Source organism: Strongylocentrotus purpuratus, unplaced genomic scaffold (genome assembly GCF_000002235.5).
Source record: "Strongylocentrotus purpuratus isolate Spur 01 unplaced genomic scaffold, Spur_5.0 spur5_scaffold_6, whole genome shotgun sequence".
Classification (NCBI taxonomy): Eukaryota; Metazoa; Echinodermata; class Echinoidea; order Camarodonta; family Strongylocentrotidae; genus Strongylocentrotus; species Strongylocentrotus purpuratus.
Genome location: NW_022145612.1, coordinates 47,569,816 through 47,587,603, shown reverse-complemented (window position 1 = coordinate 47,587,603; position 17,788 = coordinate 47,569,816). Strand labels below are relative to the sequence as shown.

The 17,788-nt window shown below is 38.1% G+C and overlaps 1 long non-coding RNA gene across 1 annotated transcript in view; it reads left to right on the top strand.

The window, feature by feature from the left end:
• The first annotated feature begins 6,638 nt into the window (after positions 1 to 6,638).
• LOC115919155 overlaps positions 6,639 to 17,788 on the top strand; it is a 40,639-nt gene continuing 29,489 nt past the window's right edge. Inside the window, exon 1 of the long non-coding RNA XR_004061726.1 lies at positions 6,639 to 7,005. This is a non-coding gene — a long non-coding RNA (uncharacterized LOC115919155). The remainder of the gene's footprint in view (positions 7,006 to 17,788) is intronic.

The window sequence follows — 17,788 nt, the reverse complement described above, 5'->3', positions numbered from 1 at the left end:
CTATCCTCTCACAGGTTTTGAAGTTTTGGTTGTATAAAAAAACTACATTCCTTAGCCAGTATAGTATAAAAACAAGCAATATATACTTTTTCCACAATTCACTTTTCTCGGTATTTACTTATACATTTTGAAGGATATTATGCGAGGGAGCGTAGCTGCTGAGTGAGAAAATTTTTGCATTTTTATTTGTCTAAACACTACACTCTTGGGCCCTCCAGAGCCTAAAAGTGTGTTGCAATCTTTAGTCAGTATTTGCTATACATTTTTTTGGGCACTTTTTTCAAATTTTGAGGGGGGACGACCCCCCCCCCCCTTAAAAAAATTGAGGGGGGACGTTTCCCCCCCCCCCCCGTCCCCCGGGATCGCCGCCCCTGTTTACTAGACATCCTAGATTCAAGAGGAAGGTTGTCATATAGGGACAATGAACGGCAGATGGCATAGTGGACCAAAACAAACATCTCCCCGTAAAAAACCTAATACGTTTCTATTGCCCCTCCCCATTTTTTTTTAAAAATAACAAAATTAAGAGACACGATTCACAAACATGACCCGCCTTCATGATGAAAATCCTATATACGTCCCAGCAGCGATATATCTATCTCCTCTATCGAGAAGAAAGTGATTCTTTCGTTCCGTTCTATCCAATTCCCCTCGATCGTTTTTCTGCCCATAATAATTATTTCTCTTCTCTATTCACAAACATGAAAGCAACATGAGCATCCACACTTCGTTATTCGAAAAGCAAATGCCCATGTCTGTAAAGCAGTAGATGGTTGAAAGATTAAAGCGAAAACACCGTACGTGCCTTCCACTTTAGAAAACAAATTATTGCGCTATCTTAATTCACTTTGTACATCCGCAGCCCTTAAAACGTCATCGTGGAAAAATATAAATCGAGCAACAAGCAGGCCTTTGGTTTGCTGCCCCACGCTTTCTAAATGTACAGCCTGATTAGGCGGTAATATTGAGCTAATCTTCTCTCGCACGTTCTTCATGTTTGCCCGAATGACGTTGCTATGGTAACCGTGTGGTACCTGGAGGAAGAAAACCGATTGTGCACTCAGCTCGAAGATAACGAGGGCCTGATTATTTTTGCTTTTGTTTGATTTGCCGAATGCTGGGGTGGGATGACGCTAATGATTACAAATTAATTTGCTTCACGCGAAATTGCGCCTCCCCCTTAAAAAAAGTAAATCGAATGAGATATATACAGTCGAGCTTGCCTCCCTCCTATAATAATATTGTACATAATAATATGTCTGTATATTTTCTAAGTTGCTAGTTCTTATAGTTCCCTGCCAAAGACCCCCCCCCCCCCAACAAAAAATGTCTGTCATGATGAGCGAATTATGACTGATACAATGATAGAAGGTCTTTTTCGAATCATGACCTCATTCTTCCAATTGTAGTCGACGTCTGAAATTGACGTCAAAGTGTGTGACCAAAGCCGGATTCTGCCATGCCCTGGATTTCTCCAAGTCCACTTTAACGTATTTGCCGTTTTGAGTACCTTGTCATGTTGGCATTTTCGTCATCAACATTCTATGAATCAATATTGCCAATGTCAGTCATTCACGTACAACTATAATCTACATTCTGTTTTTAAAAAAATATGAGAAAAAAACCCACTTCCCTTAGTTTACGTACAAAACACAACACCACAGCATCATATTTGAAGCCAAAGAAAAGGGGCGGAATTTTGTTGTTTTATTTTCCAAATTCCATTAAAGTAAATGGATTGATTGATGTTTCATCACTGGTCTGCTCTATTGCAATTTCAACCGTTCTGATTTGTTAAACCCTCTCAAGTTTTTCTTTCTCTTCTAACTACGTACATGCCCTATAGGCTATAGACATCCAAAAATGTGATAGCTATATATGCCTTATTTATCTTTGCTGAATCAATCCCACCCTCTTTGTCTTTCTACAGAATACTAAATAATAAGATAAAAGACTTAAAATCTATCCCGAAGCATTTCTTGGCTGTCAAGTGACGTTGGCGCGATTATGGAACCCTGCCCAATTCATCATCTTCTTGCGCAGGTTATGACGAACTTTAGGGAGTCGTATCGCCAAGCTTGCCAAGGTTGGCAAGGATACCGCGTGGTGGGTTTAGAAGAGAAAAACTAAATTAGCTTAATAATTCATTAAAACAATATGACAACTGCCGACACTAGACTGCGCCACCGATGACGGTAGCTTATTTTCCCTAAAATGTATTGACTCACGTACGTGTGAAACACGCGTCAGACTATTACGCACACGCGACTTTGATGGTTATATTTTACTTGGAAAGAAACAAATAGATCGAAGGCTCTACAAGAAAAGAGTAAAAGGTCTGTCAATTTTGTAGAGACATGATAGCGACAGGGGTATCACTTTGGATCACACGGTTGGTATAATTTGGTGCTCCAGGCTCCGAAAAACAAGAAAAAACAAGGGGAAAAAAACAGCCACAACAACAACAACAATGATGAGCCTCATAAAAGAAAATGATATTAAAACAAAATCTCTTCTTTTCCACCTTTTTTTGCATGAAAGATGAAGTCAAATTCCTAAGAATCTGCGCTGTCATTCAGCATTATAAGAAGTGCTTTTTTATTATATCACGTTGTGTTATAATTTTACCTATTCCAAATACCGTGCCCGAGAGAGATGCGCGTGAGGCACCATCCCTAAAATTCAAACGTGGTTTATTTCTAATTCGATACCAAATGATTTACAAATGTTCATCTCTTTTCAGTTTTTCTTTTCACTTAGGTGCCAGAAGTACCATTTTCACCTCTGATAATTGCTCTTTTTACTTTGACACGAGCACCTTTTCTTTTATAATAACTTGTCCTTTCCCCTTATATAGGTGCCTATGTATACCTTTTCTTTCTCCATAACATGCACCCCTAATTCAAGGCGGCTTAGAGCTCCCTTTTCTTGAATCGCAAATATAAATGTTAATGTAACTATGTCTTTGTTACTTATAAAAGAACTTTCAGTCTTTCTTCATTAGATTGTGATTGATACTCATCAGGGTTTGTTTTTTGTTTTCTTTATAAGATGTAATTTTTTGCACTGGGACCTCACACATCTCAAATTTTGTTTGCTCGCACGCTTGGCTCGCTCGAAAATTAATATTTAGACCATCACACCCAATTAACTGCTAAGTAACTTGTACCATGCACGTAAAGAAAGAAACTAATATTGATGTCATCCCGGGTAGTGTAGTCACAATCAAGACGATGTAGGGGTATATACCAGTGTCTGAAAATGGTGTATGTTTTTTTTTTTTTATGTTTCCCTAGTTTGTGGGTGCCCCCTTTTCCCAGAAAGTGCCCTTTTTGTTGGTGCCTCCCTCCCCTACTTTGGAAGACGCTCCGCCGCCCCTGCATTATGCTACTTGGTGGTGATGTGAATTTTGTTTTGACCGCCCAAAAGTTTTTGATCATTATACGCGACTGCTTGAAAGGTCTTTGTATATGGGCTCTCAATAAATAATTCAAACATGTTGAGTATCAAGATACGATAAGACACTACTGTATATTTAATTAATTATTCAGACATTCGGCCTGATTGATGATAATTTAGGGCGAATAACGGGTCACGTGCATGGGGGAAAGGGAAGCATTTTTTTTAAAAGGTTAGTTTGTTTTTGTTGCGACGCATTGTCAATGTAGACAAAAATAAGCATAATTTCATATTTTCATTTTTACAAGTAATAAACGCTGATGGCGGAATTTTAGTTTGCAGGCACAAACTGTTGTCAGTCATTTGCACATGCAGCGTTTGCAAATATGGCCTGCACTGGAGAAAACAGATTACGGACTTATATTCTAAATGACTGTTTATTTCTATTTTTTAAATGGCTGTTAAAGTGGGGAAATAATGCTAAGCACGGTGAAGGTCAAACAGTAGAAAACCAAAGAAAACCTATTTTCTGTCCTTTGAACGTGTACCAAATATTTGCAGAACTTTTAGTTCATATTCTACTTCACATGAAACACCTCATGTCCACCTCAATCAATTCACAATGTCTTTTGGCCTAAAATACATGCCTTTTGGGAATAACAAAACATATATATAGGCCTATATATATTTTTCTATGATATGGAGTCATCTTTATTCAATATTGCTTTCGACTTTGCAAAATCATAACAAAAAAATTATATAAATATACATACATAATTATAAACAATAGAGTTAGAAATAATAATGTATATTTATAACTGATTATACAGGACTGGTGGGACAGACACAACAAATTAAACCACGATATGTATTTCCACCTATTATCAAATGATACAAATTTGTTGTTTTTAACATAAATTTAATGTTCAAGAGAACGATAATACCTTTAGTGATAATATATATATTTATATATACAAACATACATACATACGTACGTAAGTATAGGTAACTATATACATACACATGTATGCCTGTTTACATTATAACAGCGCCTACTGAGAAGGTATGACGTCATCTTTGTTTTGCAACGATGCTGTGATGACGTCAATTTGCCCATATACATTTTGACATGACTTGTGACCAGCATTGTGGCCGGACTTCAAACATTTCGTCAATAATTTCGACCAAACGTATTTACGTCATTCCATATAGTACAATTCATTTTAAAGATATAGGCATGGGCTTATTACAAATAGAGTTCTATTTTAAGAATTTAAAGACGGATATAGATTAGTCTCGCTTTTCAATGACATCGATATAGGCCTAACACAATACGGGTAAATACAGAGAACATGATGTGCGTGTGTCAAAATGAGGAAAAAACATGCAGCTTTAGAACTATTATACAATGGATCTATGAGACACAAAACACATAATAATAGTGACATCTGAACAACTCTGAAAGTGTGTGTATGTGTGTGGGAGGGGGGTTGTGGGGCTCCGTTGCAAGCCTGATGACTGCGATTTTAAAAGGTACGATCTTCATCGATCTTAGGGTCTAAACCATATTCTTTATTTTTCAGTTTTATTCATCTTTTTTTTTCAAGACTTAAGCCTATACCATATTTTTGGAAAAACAGAACTATAATATTAAATACAATTTAAATTCATTTAAGTAAGCCAATTTCAGGTTGTATTATGCTTATTTCAAATAACGCCTTAATAATATAAAAATAGTCTTCGTAGAATACTTGTTAAACACAACACAACAACATTATACTAGCAAAGAAATGTGGAAACCGCATGCTAATATTCAAAGAATGGCCTGACTTTGAAATTAAGTATGATCTGATGTGATGGTTATTTTTACCTGACTGCTAAGAAAGCATAAATGCTTGTAAGTAAGCAACCAGACGGCCGACGGCTTTAGGTCCTCTCCGAGGGACCTGGTAGTGAGGATTAATGCCTTAATTACCAAAGGGCACTATGAATGAGCGTCTTCTGTTGTCAGCCTATACAACAGGGATAGGTGTGGCCCGTAAGAACAGCATATACACCAGAGGTTGAAGGTTCGAATCCCCCAATGAGTCACTGACATGCAGGTGGAATCACGGGTGTCAGATCTATATCATGATTGGGCGCTATTCGTCTGCGGTTTACAGGCGTGACAGACACCTACCTAGGCCTGTCATCATCAGACCGAAGTTGCAAAATAACTCGCTATTTTCCCGTAGCTCGAAATTGCGTTTTCACCAGACTGAAACGCACAAACCTGCTCGGACGGGTTAATTAGCCCGCTATTTCCCAAAACTTAGCAGGCTATTTTGGAAACAAATCCAACATTTCTCCGGACTATTTCTCGACGAGGGCTAGTGAAAACTCTGCAGGGCTAGTTAAAATAGCGGGTCATTTTGCAACTTCGGTCTGATGAGGACAGACTTCGTGTCATGTGCTGTACAAAAAGTGGCTGTCATCTTGAAACACGATCGCACTGACTTTCAAGAACGAAACCCGAGGGTATAAATGTGTTGCCTATAATTAGAAAGGATGTCCGGATTACGTAATATATACGTCATTGTAATGTTCGCACAGTTCAAAAGGTGATGATAAGGCTAACGAAAGGCGCATACAATATTATGACCACCTCAGAAGTCATTGCGGTCGCCTTTCGAAGAATATAAAAAAGGGAATTATTTATACCGAATGATGGGTTTAAGAGAGGTTCCTCTTACCAAACTGTGAGAACTGAATTTTGAGAACGTTGAAAATGTTTAATGACATGTTTATGATAAATGTACAGAAGTAAATGTTAAATGTATAGGCCTATTATTATTACGGCATATTCGTGAAGTCTTGAACGTTTTTAAATTTCCTCAGATTTTAATATTTCCCAGAAAATTATAGAGTGGGAAAGTTCGCTCAAGATTTTTGGACAAAAAATAAAAGTGGGGGATGTCCCTTTCTCTTGCGATGTCCATATCAATGCTATAAACTGTAAAGACTCTCATTTTTAGTGTAAATATTTTTGTATATTGTAAGCTTATTAAACTGTTGATGCAGACTATGCAGGATGAAATAATGAGAGAAAACATTAATTGTTGGGTTAGGAATAGGATAGATACGGGCGAAGGCCAGGCGAGCGAGCGATGACGTCAATGTTGCCAAGCAACACGTCGGTTGAGTAATCACCCAATGGTATTGCAGCTTATTCAGCCAGTCGGAGATAGAGGCCATCCCCAGGTGTGTCACGTGGTTTCAGCAGTAAAGAGGGCGGCGGACTTGCAATGATTTTTCTATGCATGCACAAGCCCTATGCGCTATAGTGCATGTCTACTGTGTATGTACCGTATACTTCCACTCAGCTCGCTCTGTGCATTGTTGATTAGATCTAGTGCATTGCATTGTTAACTTAGTCTATGTGTTGCTGAACCGGAACGCCGATCCTAAAAAGTAACGACTGTAGTATAATTTTAAAGCCTTGGTTCTCTTCCTGTTCCAAGGCTGCTCACGTTACTAGCGTTTTGGAATCCGTGGATCTATATCGTAGGAAAATTTGTAATATCACAAATTGCAGATTAGAGTTAAAGAAAGGGGTGAATTCGTCTGGTAAGTCACGTTTTTAAATTTGTTTTCAATTTTCAATATTTTGATCTCATTTGCATTTCAAATTTCATTTTCATTTGACTGTCCGTTAATAACAATACCAGGGCAGGGATTAATCTGTACTGGGCTCAGTAGACCCTATGTACGCATAGAATCTTTATAAGAACAAGAAGCTTATCATTACCAATATGAATCACTTTGGCTTTATGAGAAGAGGACCGCGGGACGAAGCTCAGCTCAGTGCAGTCTCGGACTCGGGCCGCAGCCTAGGGCTAGGGCCTACGGCTACGCCTACGGTGCATGATACACGTAGTAGGCTAGTACTAGTAGGGCCGCGCTAGCTGCCGAGTCTGACAGTGAGAGAAAGGCAGCACGGCCACGGCTAAAGCCTAGGGAACGCCTATTTCTCAAAATACTCACAGGCAAATTTAGCATAGACATCTAGCCATAGGCATAGGTCTAGGACTAGGCTAGCATCTGTAGTACTACTAGATCTATAGAGTCTAGCCATCATCATGTAGATTGTGACATATTTTATAAGAACTTGACATTGTAATTGATGGAGTGACCAAAGTTCGGGGAGATTTTTGAAAATATTAAAAAAATGTGAATGTGATATTCGATCTATGATTTCTCGTATTCTACACAAACTTATTTATTTTCAATTACCAAATGCGCAGCAAAGTTTTTCAATACAAATTGGTTCACACTTCAACTAGAAAATTTATTGTCAAACTTTCAAAGAGGGTTCCGGAGTTACCACGATCTAATTGATGTAGGATCGGCGTGCGCCCTGCAACTAAAAAAAGTCCTGAAAACAATGAGACCTTACTTCACGCACGGGGGGTTCACAGCTGATTTTTTAATTTTTTTTTAATGTGATCCATTAAAAATAAGGTAATTTCATAACTTGTATTAAAGGCCATCTGTACTAATTCGGCCCGAAGGGATTAGACCACCCAGCAAGGTCTTTGACAGGTGGCTATCTCATCAACTCGGCTCTCAATAACATAAGAAAAAGAGGATCAAGTTTTCTATATAGAGGGAGCAAGTAGCTACAAATAGTACAGTGGGGCTTTAAAGGCAAGATATCATACAATCTATTTGTACGACTTTTTACTTACAATTTTGAGGGATATCTGCTCTCAAAATGATGATTTTCAGACCCTTATCAGTAAGTCGATAATTTTTCAAAACACAAATGACTGCAAAATTTGCAGATCTTTTGTCAATATTTTCATAATTTCACACCCAATTCCAAAGAAAATTACGTCTCTGACTAGATTTATGTTCCTCTTTCCATTGGTGATATCATATGTAGGTCACGCCCGAACTATGGTCACACCACCATACAGCCACATTCTTCTCCTTCTTCCAGTATAGTACATAGCCTACCGCCGTTGGCGTATTATTGTACCTTGTGCTTGTCAAGTAAAAGAGGCTCTACAAGAATTCTATTTGCAGCTAAAAACATTGTGTAGTCCCATATACTGGTACAGTGGTAGTGGACTAGTGGTAGTAGAGGTCTTGTTTTTGCCACAAAATACATGTGTACCGGTAGATAGTATAACTTAGCAGATCACAAGTTCATAATTTTAAATGTTTCATGACATTGGTATTGCATGGACATGATGTTAGCCCTAAAGGTAGTGTATCCCTTTTGCAGCTAACATAAAATTCTGTAGAACTTAGCAGGAATTATGAATATGAGTCTGTGACATGTCCTCACTGTCCACTAATTATTTTCTTTATATTGATGATATAAATTTCCTATTTTCTCCTTAAGAATCTTATTTCTTCACACCAGCATCCAAGTTAGATTAATAGTAATATGTTTTTGTGTGTATGCACGAATATCGAGCAATTTTTTTCCAGTTAAATCATGAAAAATGTGAATTTTGAAAAACTATTTATATAAAAATCAATATTCAGAAAATAGTGTAAATTCTTCAAAGTTAATAAAAGATTTTGTGAAATGTCATGCATGCAATATGATACAAATCATATAACCTGGGCAAAGGCATGGGGAAATCAAGTTTTGGGGAATAAAAAGGGAAATTAATGGGATTAAACCATATACTGTAGAGCAATTGATAAATAGTGAGGACATGACGTCACAAACTGATAACCATCTTGGCAATTTGTGTTGTGATTCTCATTGTTCCATAGTTTTACATACTTTTTCAAAAATTCATAACTTTCTTATTAGTTATCCGATTTTGCTCAAACTTTTTTTGATTGGTTCGTCTGATTTTTCTGCTTTTATTGAAAGTAATTTTTTTCGAGTGGACTTATCCTTTAAACTGATTGAATCTTTGCACAGCACAAAAATGTAAGACCATTTGGTACAAGGGTCTGATTGCAAATCAGACTATTTAATTAAATGAGCTGCTTGTTAAATTCGATTCGACTAGTAACGCTCATTATTTTTCATCAAAGAGACATTTTCAAGCCCTTTTGTTTTGAGGGAAGTTCTAAATATAGTATTATTATACTAATTGTATTAGTATTACTCCAGAGGACCAGAGATGGATTTTCTGATGTTGGTTTTCCATTGTTTTGGTTTTGATGCACCCAGTCAATGTACAGTGTAGGTGCCAAAAAGCTCAGTCCAGAGCCGCCCCCCTCCCCCTCCCCCCCTCCCCCCTCCCCCCTCCCCCCTCCACCCTAAAAAACAAAAACAAATCAAACGATTTACACAGGCTCATGCATTGATTAAAAAGAAGTCTACATCCGAATCCGCTTCCAAAAATGTTAGTTTGGACTTTGGAGGCTTGGAGCCCTAGATAATTACTAGATATGTGTACGGTATGCATACATACTGTACATGTACATTTCAGATATAAATAGATATGATTTGTAATAAACATGGATATGTATGTACAGTTTAATCTACCGGTATGCTTACAGTGCGCATACATTTATGCATGGTAGAGGCATAATGTGCAACACTGCATCAGGCTACAAGTTATCTGATTGATTATTGCCTACATACATATGCATGACATGTATACATTGTATGTTCATACAGAGTGTTGCAGATGATTGGTAAACCAACACGCCTTCGTCTATTTCCCCTACAGTATCTTGTATCACGATCACATGTAGATGTGGTGATCTACCACCCACACACTATCCTCCTTTGTGAAGAAATAAGAAAGAATCTCGTCTTCTTGCTTGAATACATGTACAATGTACATACCTGGGGCCATGTAGAGAATATTAAGCCATTCCAGTCACACATTGCATGTTATTGATATTTGTACGCATCACATTCACTGCTATTGTTGACTACAAATGTTGAAATCAATCCTTTATTCTAATTTATTGGAGTAAGGAAAAGAGGGGCAAAAAAAGAAAAAGAAATGAGGTGAGAGGGGAAGAAGTTGCCCCTTCCCAAACTACAATGTACATGCACATTTAGGAAACTGCATTAACATTTCTCATGTAAGTATAATTTTCAGGGGAAAAATATAAGTACGCACATTTTTTTCTTTTAAATTAGCAATTCAAGGAAAGTCAAGACAACTACATGTACACTAAAAGAAAGGAGGAAAAATCAGAAAAGCAGACTGATGATAGTTCGAATGAAATTGGACAAAAAAATAAGAAAGTTATGAGTTTTGGCTGAATTGGTATCTATAGCGCCTGAGAGCTTTTTCATTTGTTTCAAACTTTCAAGTTTCAACACACAAAATGACCAAAATTTCAAAATGTATGACTCAGCACTCAGCAGGTACTCTTCTTTTTAGAAGACATGATAATGTGCTATCCATTATAAAATTTGAGTAGTGCCCTTAGGGAGAAGGCAATTATAAATAGCAGAAAATAGAAATTAATGAGATATTTGTACACAACAAACTGGAGAGTTTTCCATGACTATGTCACAGTCCACTTGACATTCATGTAGATTTAAAGATCTCCTATTTCAAACATTCATAATTCCCTGGTTATTGGTCCAATTAATCAAAACCTTTGCCATTCTGTCTCTCATTTTTGTTCTGCTTTCATACAAATTACCTTATTATCAAGGAATGAGGCTTGTGAGAATAATTTACTTTTCCCATACACGAAAACAAAATTGAAATCAAAGAAGGAAAGAAAGAAGGACAAATGAAACGGTCTGGGTCATGATCAGACGAGCCAGTCTGAATCATGCTCTAATATAGTGAGATGTTCCACAGCTTTCCTCATTACTTTGGTTGTCGTAGGCCGGTTTTAGATTGCTAATAAGCTAATCCCGATCTTTAAAAGCTTTTTAATCTCGGAGTGGTATTGCCCTCGGTGCATGGTAGCCACTTACATGTAGATTCATTAAGACTAGATATGGTCTTCCTACTACTGGTAATACATGACTGCGACTCGTCTATTTGTGAGGTGGAGTCAATTCTCAATCTGTACAGTGAGTGTATAGTTTGAGGTGTAAATGTCAGTTCATTTTATTTTATTGTCTGCTCCAACTAACAAGGCAGATATTATGTATGGGCCTGTTTTGCTTTTTAAATGTAGGTGCCTGTAGCATCTAAAAGTACATGTAGAACCATTCAAATACGATGTGATATGTACTGTACATTTATGAAATGCTTACCAGGCCCCGTCTTATAAAGAGTTACGATTGATTTGAAACAATCACCACTTCAAATTAATTGCAACTCCTATCTCTTTAAGTACACTGTTGCTATTAATTTGAAGTTGCAAGTGATTTGAATCCATTGCAACTCTTTGTAATACAGGGCCAAGGTATACCTTGTAAATATGATATCGCTTCCAGATTTTGTTGATGTCCAGAATGTGAATTAGTCATGTTACCGAATTCCTGAATTTAAAATAAATTGTGTTATGTCAACAATTTGAACTTGTAGGCATTTGTACATGTATATACTGTACATTGACGTTCATGCCTACATGAGCATACACAGAGTGCCTGTTCAACATTTTCCATGTACATGTATATATGTTTACATGTTCTGTAATTTTGTTCAATATACAATGGACGCCCAAAGGGATGAGGAAATAGATGAGTGGGAAAGGGAGTCTGAAAGTCCCTCTCATCACGTTAGAATATTAAGAGGATTGAATGGAAGGAGACGTACTGTCGCGCTGGAGATAAAAGATGCAGACCCTGTAACTCGATGCCTTGTTAGAAATCGGCTGCAATAAGAGGATGGGATAAGATACACAGCTGAATGATGTATACAATCAATCTTATCTAATTAACATTTATCCAATTTGCTGTAATTTTAGAAAGTACCAGTGATGAGGGTCTGTCTGTGTGTCTGTCACTCTGTCTGCCCCCATTCTAGATACATGTAAATGTGTAGAAGTAGAAAGAAAGAAATGCAGAACTGTACAAAGTAGTGTGATGTAGTTGAATGCACTGATGACATTGTATTTAATTAATAATAATAATAATAATATGTATGAGATTTTTTAGGTGCCAAATCCACTCAGAATCAAATGTTCAAGGCCCACTTGTGTAAAAAAAAAAAAAAATACAAAAAAATAAAACCATCTGCACTAAAATAGACCATACAAAAATGAAAGGGAATCAAACATATCTAGGCCTATGCTTTCAGATTATCAGTAAATATTCGGGAAATTATAAATCTGTAGTTTGGACTTTAGGGTTCTTTATTATCAAAGTATTGCACATGAACAAAAATAGTTTACCATGTATTGTTGGGAACCCATATGTACATGAGCACACATGTACTTCATGTATATTAGGCTTGGGCGGTTCCCTTGTTGATGAGAACCGACTCCGGTTCCCACTCTCGGCCTCGGTTCCAAGTGGAATCGACTCCCGCTGGCTGCCATATACAGTACATGTAATTGAAGCCACAATGCTGTAAAGGCCACACACACACACACACTAGGGAGGTGTTTACACACTGTATGTTATGTACTGTGCATGTCGGCTCCACTCAGCAGTGGCACCGATAGCAACAGATGATTTTCTGAGATATTTTTTTGGAAAACTTTACTTTTAAAAATGAGTATCAAAAGTATGAATGTATGTGTGACTTGTGTGTGTAAATTGATGTTTTGTTTATATCTGTTTCGTCTCATGATATCTCTACAATTACATGCAAACAATATATAAAGAAGATCAAAGTGCAGACCTTCATAAACAGTTATGAAATGATTTATTTCACTACTTTCGATCAAATCGAGAAAAAAACATTACCACTGCTAATAAAGTAATTAATTATTTAATAACTCATGGCAACTTGGCAACAATGTAAACAAACAAAAACATGTTAGGTCTAATTTAAATTCTAAACTTCAACATAGAATGATGGAATAATCAACTCGTACTTACACTGCTAAAATGTAAGAAATGCAGAACAATTATTTCCAATATTACGGTAAACAATCCATTATGTAAAACTAAAGATTCTGATTCCCTGCCTAAAATAAAAGGAATGTATCCGAAACATGCCTGGTCCGCTGGCTCTCCTCCCAGGGACCAACCTTTATCTGAGAGCTAAGTGTAAATAACTCGTGCTCACATGGCCGCCCGCCCGCCCAATGCCACCCAAAAACTTTAATGACCCCAGCCCCAGCTCGTGGCACTCCATTCCCATGGTTACTACTAACCACGTGCTTTCTAAACAACAGATAACAGCGCTAGATCTTAGTTTCAGAATAACTAGTCTGCATTTTCAGCCACTATTAGAGATTGCGCTAATGCCACAGCGAGAGGGGACACTTGACTTGCCTGAATTATTCTTATTTGTTTAAATACCCCCAAAAAGAACACAAGACAAAGAGATGTAGATCTGCAAAACTTATTCTTGAGACAAAAATAATAACAGAAGGGGATGCTAGAGGGGGAGAGAAAGGGAGAAGGGGAGATGTTGACCTGCCACATTTATTCTTGTAAGGAAAACAAAATAACTGAAGGAAACAAGATATAGGGGGTGGGGGAATGTACATGTAAATTGTAGACCTGTCAAACTTATTTTTAAGAAGAATAAAACTTGATGAGGAGAATTCAAGGGAGAGAAAGGAGGAGGAAATTTTGAGTTGTGTGATTTAGTTTATTTGAGGAAGAAAACTAAACGTCTGATGTCTAGGGGAAGGGGAGACTAGGGATAGAGAGAGAGAGAGAGAGCAAACACAAAGTCACATAAATCAGTTTGCGCACGAGAGAAAACATGAATCAACTCCTTGATCACACGCTCCAAGAGGAGAGAAAATGGGGCCATTGTTCCAAGACTCTTGCGCAATTCACCAAAGGTCAAACGTTCAGCTGGGGGGGGGGGGGGGGGGGCAGTTACAGATAACATGCAGCAGTGATGCACAGTACTACGAATGATGTACACACACAAATGTGTGTATCAAAACAGCATGCTGCTAGTGCGCCCATCGCTCGCATGCATTCTGCTTTGACAGAGCTGATTTTGTTCATTCTCTGTGCTGTGGAATCGACACCAGTTCGTTCGGGCAATGTTCCTTCGTTCACTTTTGCAAAGTATCTCTTTGAATTTTGGTGCTGTGGAGTCGACTCCAGCGCTAAAGACTCGGTTCTTATCTTGGAACCGAGTCTCCTTTTCTCGGAACCGACGTGCTCGAGTAATCGACTCTCTAGAGGTTGGAGTCGACTCCTCGGTTCTGGATTTCAGAATCGGTTAGAGTCGGGTACTCGGCTCTCGCTCCCAAGCCTAATGTATATAGTCAAAACATTTATAATTAATAGAATCAGTGTTGTACTGGCATATGTATTATTGAATATGCAGTCTGCATGTGTTGAGTTATTGAGTTCTATCAACTACTGTATGAACTGTACATGTTTTGTCTTTCAATGGACATACCAGTACTAATTTGATGAATCATGCACTTTGCCCGGTTCTAGCAAAACGGTGAGTGATTGAATAGGTATGTGACGTGATTTCCAGAATTACATTCATGATGACGCGTACAGTAGGCACTGCTTGTATGTAGTATGATTCCCAGTGGGTGCATCAGTGTATGGTAGTCAAGACTCTCTTCCTATGTCGACCCACATTTATGATTACATGTACATGGGTTGCGTGCATGATGTTATTTGATTCTGCATTCAAAATCACAGCTCCATATTATGATCACACCTCCATATTATGATCACACATGCACGGTACACCCCCTGGGCCCCTGCCCCCTTTCTCGTGCGTTTTGAACCCTCTTTCATACACTCTTTCTTTTTGTCTCTTTGGGGAGGGGGAGGGGGTCTGTAAGTGGAGGGTAGGGATTTACATGCCTGATTGATCGCTTCTTTCAAGAAAAAAAAACATACCTCCCATTCCATTTGTCATTTCTTTTGAATTCACAACTTCAGTGACATAACAATTTGACCACAAAAGCTACAGGTTTCTAAACAAAATCCTTCTGTTTAGGCCTACATGTAGGCTATGTTGGTCATATGTAAATGTAATGTACATACTGTAGCTCTATTGGTCTGTGCGTTTGTCTGCATTGTGAATGTGTTTTGAAAAGGATATCCAAATTAACACCTACATGTGTGCCTGCATGGCCATCATGAATAGATGAAGGGGGGGGGGGGGGGTAAAAAGACAAAGAGCCTCTTTCTCGGTACCTAACTTTTTGTAATTAAGATTTCTTTAGAGGTTACTTAATTTTGACTGCCTATTGCATGTGCTAGTATTCTTGCTTGGGCACAACCTTGAATTTCCTCGTAAGGTGACTGGGGTTGAAAGGGTTAAGTGTGTGCTACAGCTGGGCATGTACTTTCTCATGTCATGTTGAGACTGTCAAATGACAAATTGTCTTGGGTGCTCTTCTACACCTCATGCCTAAATTTACTCATTACTACATCGATCAGGCAGTGCCTGTATCTTTCCCTCTGGAGATGCCGAGAGCTCGAGAGGTGGTGTGCACCATGTGGGCGTAGGCATCCGGTTGAAGGGTTACATACGCAGCCCAGTTTTAAGTTCAGGTGGATTTCGCCCTCTCATAAGACTTTACGTTTGTAGTATTAAGTTGCACTTAAATGGGATGTTCACCCTGAAATCAAGTTTATTTATAGAAATGTAGATTTTTTTTTGGATAGAAACTGAAGTATGAGAAAACAATGTACATGTACATATCGGTAACATAGTTACAGAATAAGGAGGGAATTACTTTTTAAAGTCTGGGAGATGTCCTCAGAATGTAGCGACTGCATAATTTCTATTAGGAGTATATGTACATTGAAGTCCTACATTGAACATTAATCATTACACATGTAATCTCAATTCATTTGTTCTTGTAATTTTGTAAATGTCCTTTCTCTCCAAAGGAAAAAAAAATTGTAATACTGGTACCTGTGATATGTTCAGAAATTTGTCTCTATATTCTCCTGAATAAAAAGTAGACTGGTAATCTATTTTTCTATTGATCAAGGAAAGAGAGATGCATAAATGTATTTTGATGACATGATTTATATCACAAAGTACAAGGCAAGTGAAAATAGTAGCTCACGAATGAAATCTTTGAGTTGCCAATTTGTGTGGTGACTGGTGATCTTCAATACCACGAATATGGAATATGGACTAGTTTTCAACCTTTCACTTCTATTGTATAAATATAATCTCAATAATTAGGATGGACTACTCATTAAAATTAGTTAGCTTCTCGTTTGGCTCATTAGGGGCAAGAAATACCCCCCCCCCCAATATAAATAGCCTCTCTAAGGGCGCGTTCATGCTTGATTTTGAAGGCAGAATGAGCGATTTGTAACGCTCATCGTATACGCTCATCGTAATCGCAGTTCCACGGTGCACTGTTCATGCTCACTTCTCCAGGCAATTCTCCTTGGGTGGCCTTCAGCTGGATTCGCAAACCTGTGTGCGCATGCTACGTAGACCCACTAGAGGTCAGTGCGTTGACCCCATTTAAACGCGTTTACAAATTGTAAACGCATCTTTTTGTGAGTTTACGATCGGCGATCGTGATCGCCGTTTTTCGGTGATTCTACAAAAGTGAGCATGGACGCAACCGTGTTTTAAACTAAACGCGTAACAGATGCCTGATTCTGGCCAAAAAAAGTTAAGCATGAACACGCCCTTAAAGGCTACACAATAGGCAGTGAATTCACAAGAGACATACCGGTGAAGGAGGAGTTGCCATCAGATAAAAAAAAAGCTGCAAGTTCACAAAGATGGAATTCCAGTCTTACATAACTGTGTACAGTTGTTCTGCAAATAAATCAGCATTTTGCTACCTGTTGGAGTACAACTGAGAACTCTATAAAGATAGATACTTCTATCCATGTTGTCTTTAATAGTCGAGTATATGGAACTAGAACTTGTAAATACTTTAAAGTATTGCACTTGAAATGCATATTGTGTGTTGAGAGTCAGAAGGTTGTTACATACGTATAGCTTATACTGTTTTCACACTGGCAATATTTTGCTTAACCCCGTACTATAGGTGGGGTTAAGGGGGGTCTTAGCCCCACCTATAGTACGGGGTTAAGCCTATTCCACTTTCTGTTCAGACTGGTTTTTACCAAAGTGGGCTAAAGTTGGCTAACCCACTTATAGTACGGGGTTAACTAACCCTGCAAAATAGCAGGGCTAACTCCTGCTAACCCCGCAATTGCGGTGCTAAGCAAATGAATGAGAACAGAAACGAAAAATAGTCCGGTACTACGCAATGGAGCGTATCGCAGCTGACCAGATGCGAAGTATGTCCAATCATAACATTCACGATATCTGGGGTTAACGAAATGCAGTGAGAACAGCGGGAATTTTCTTATTCCGGAATAGGCGCTAGTACGGGACTAAAAACAGCGTGTGTGAAA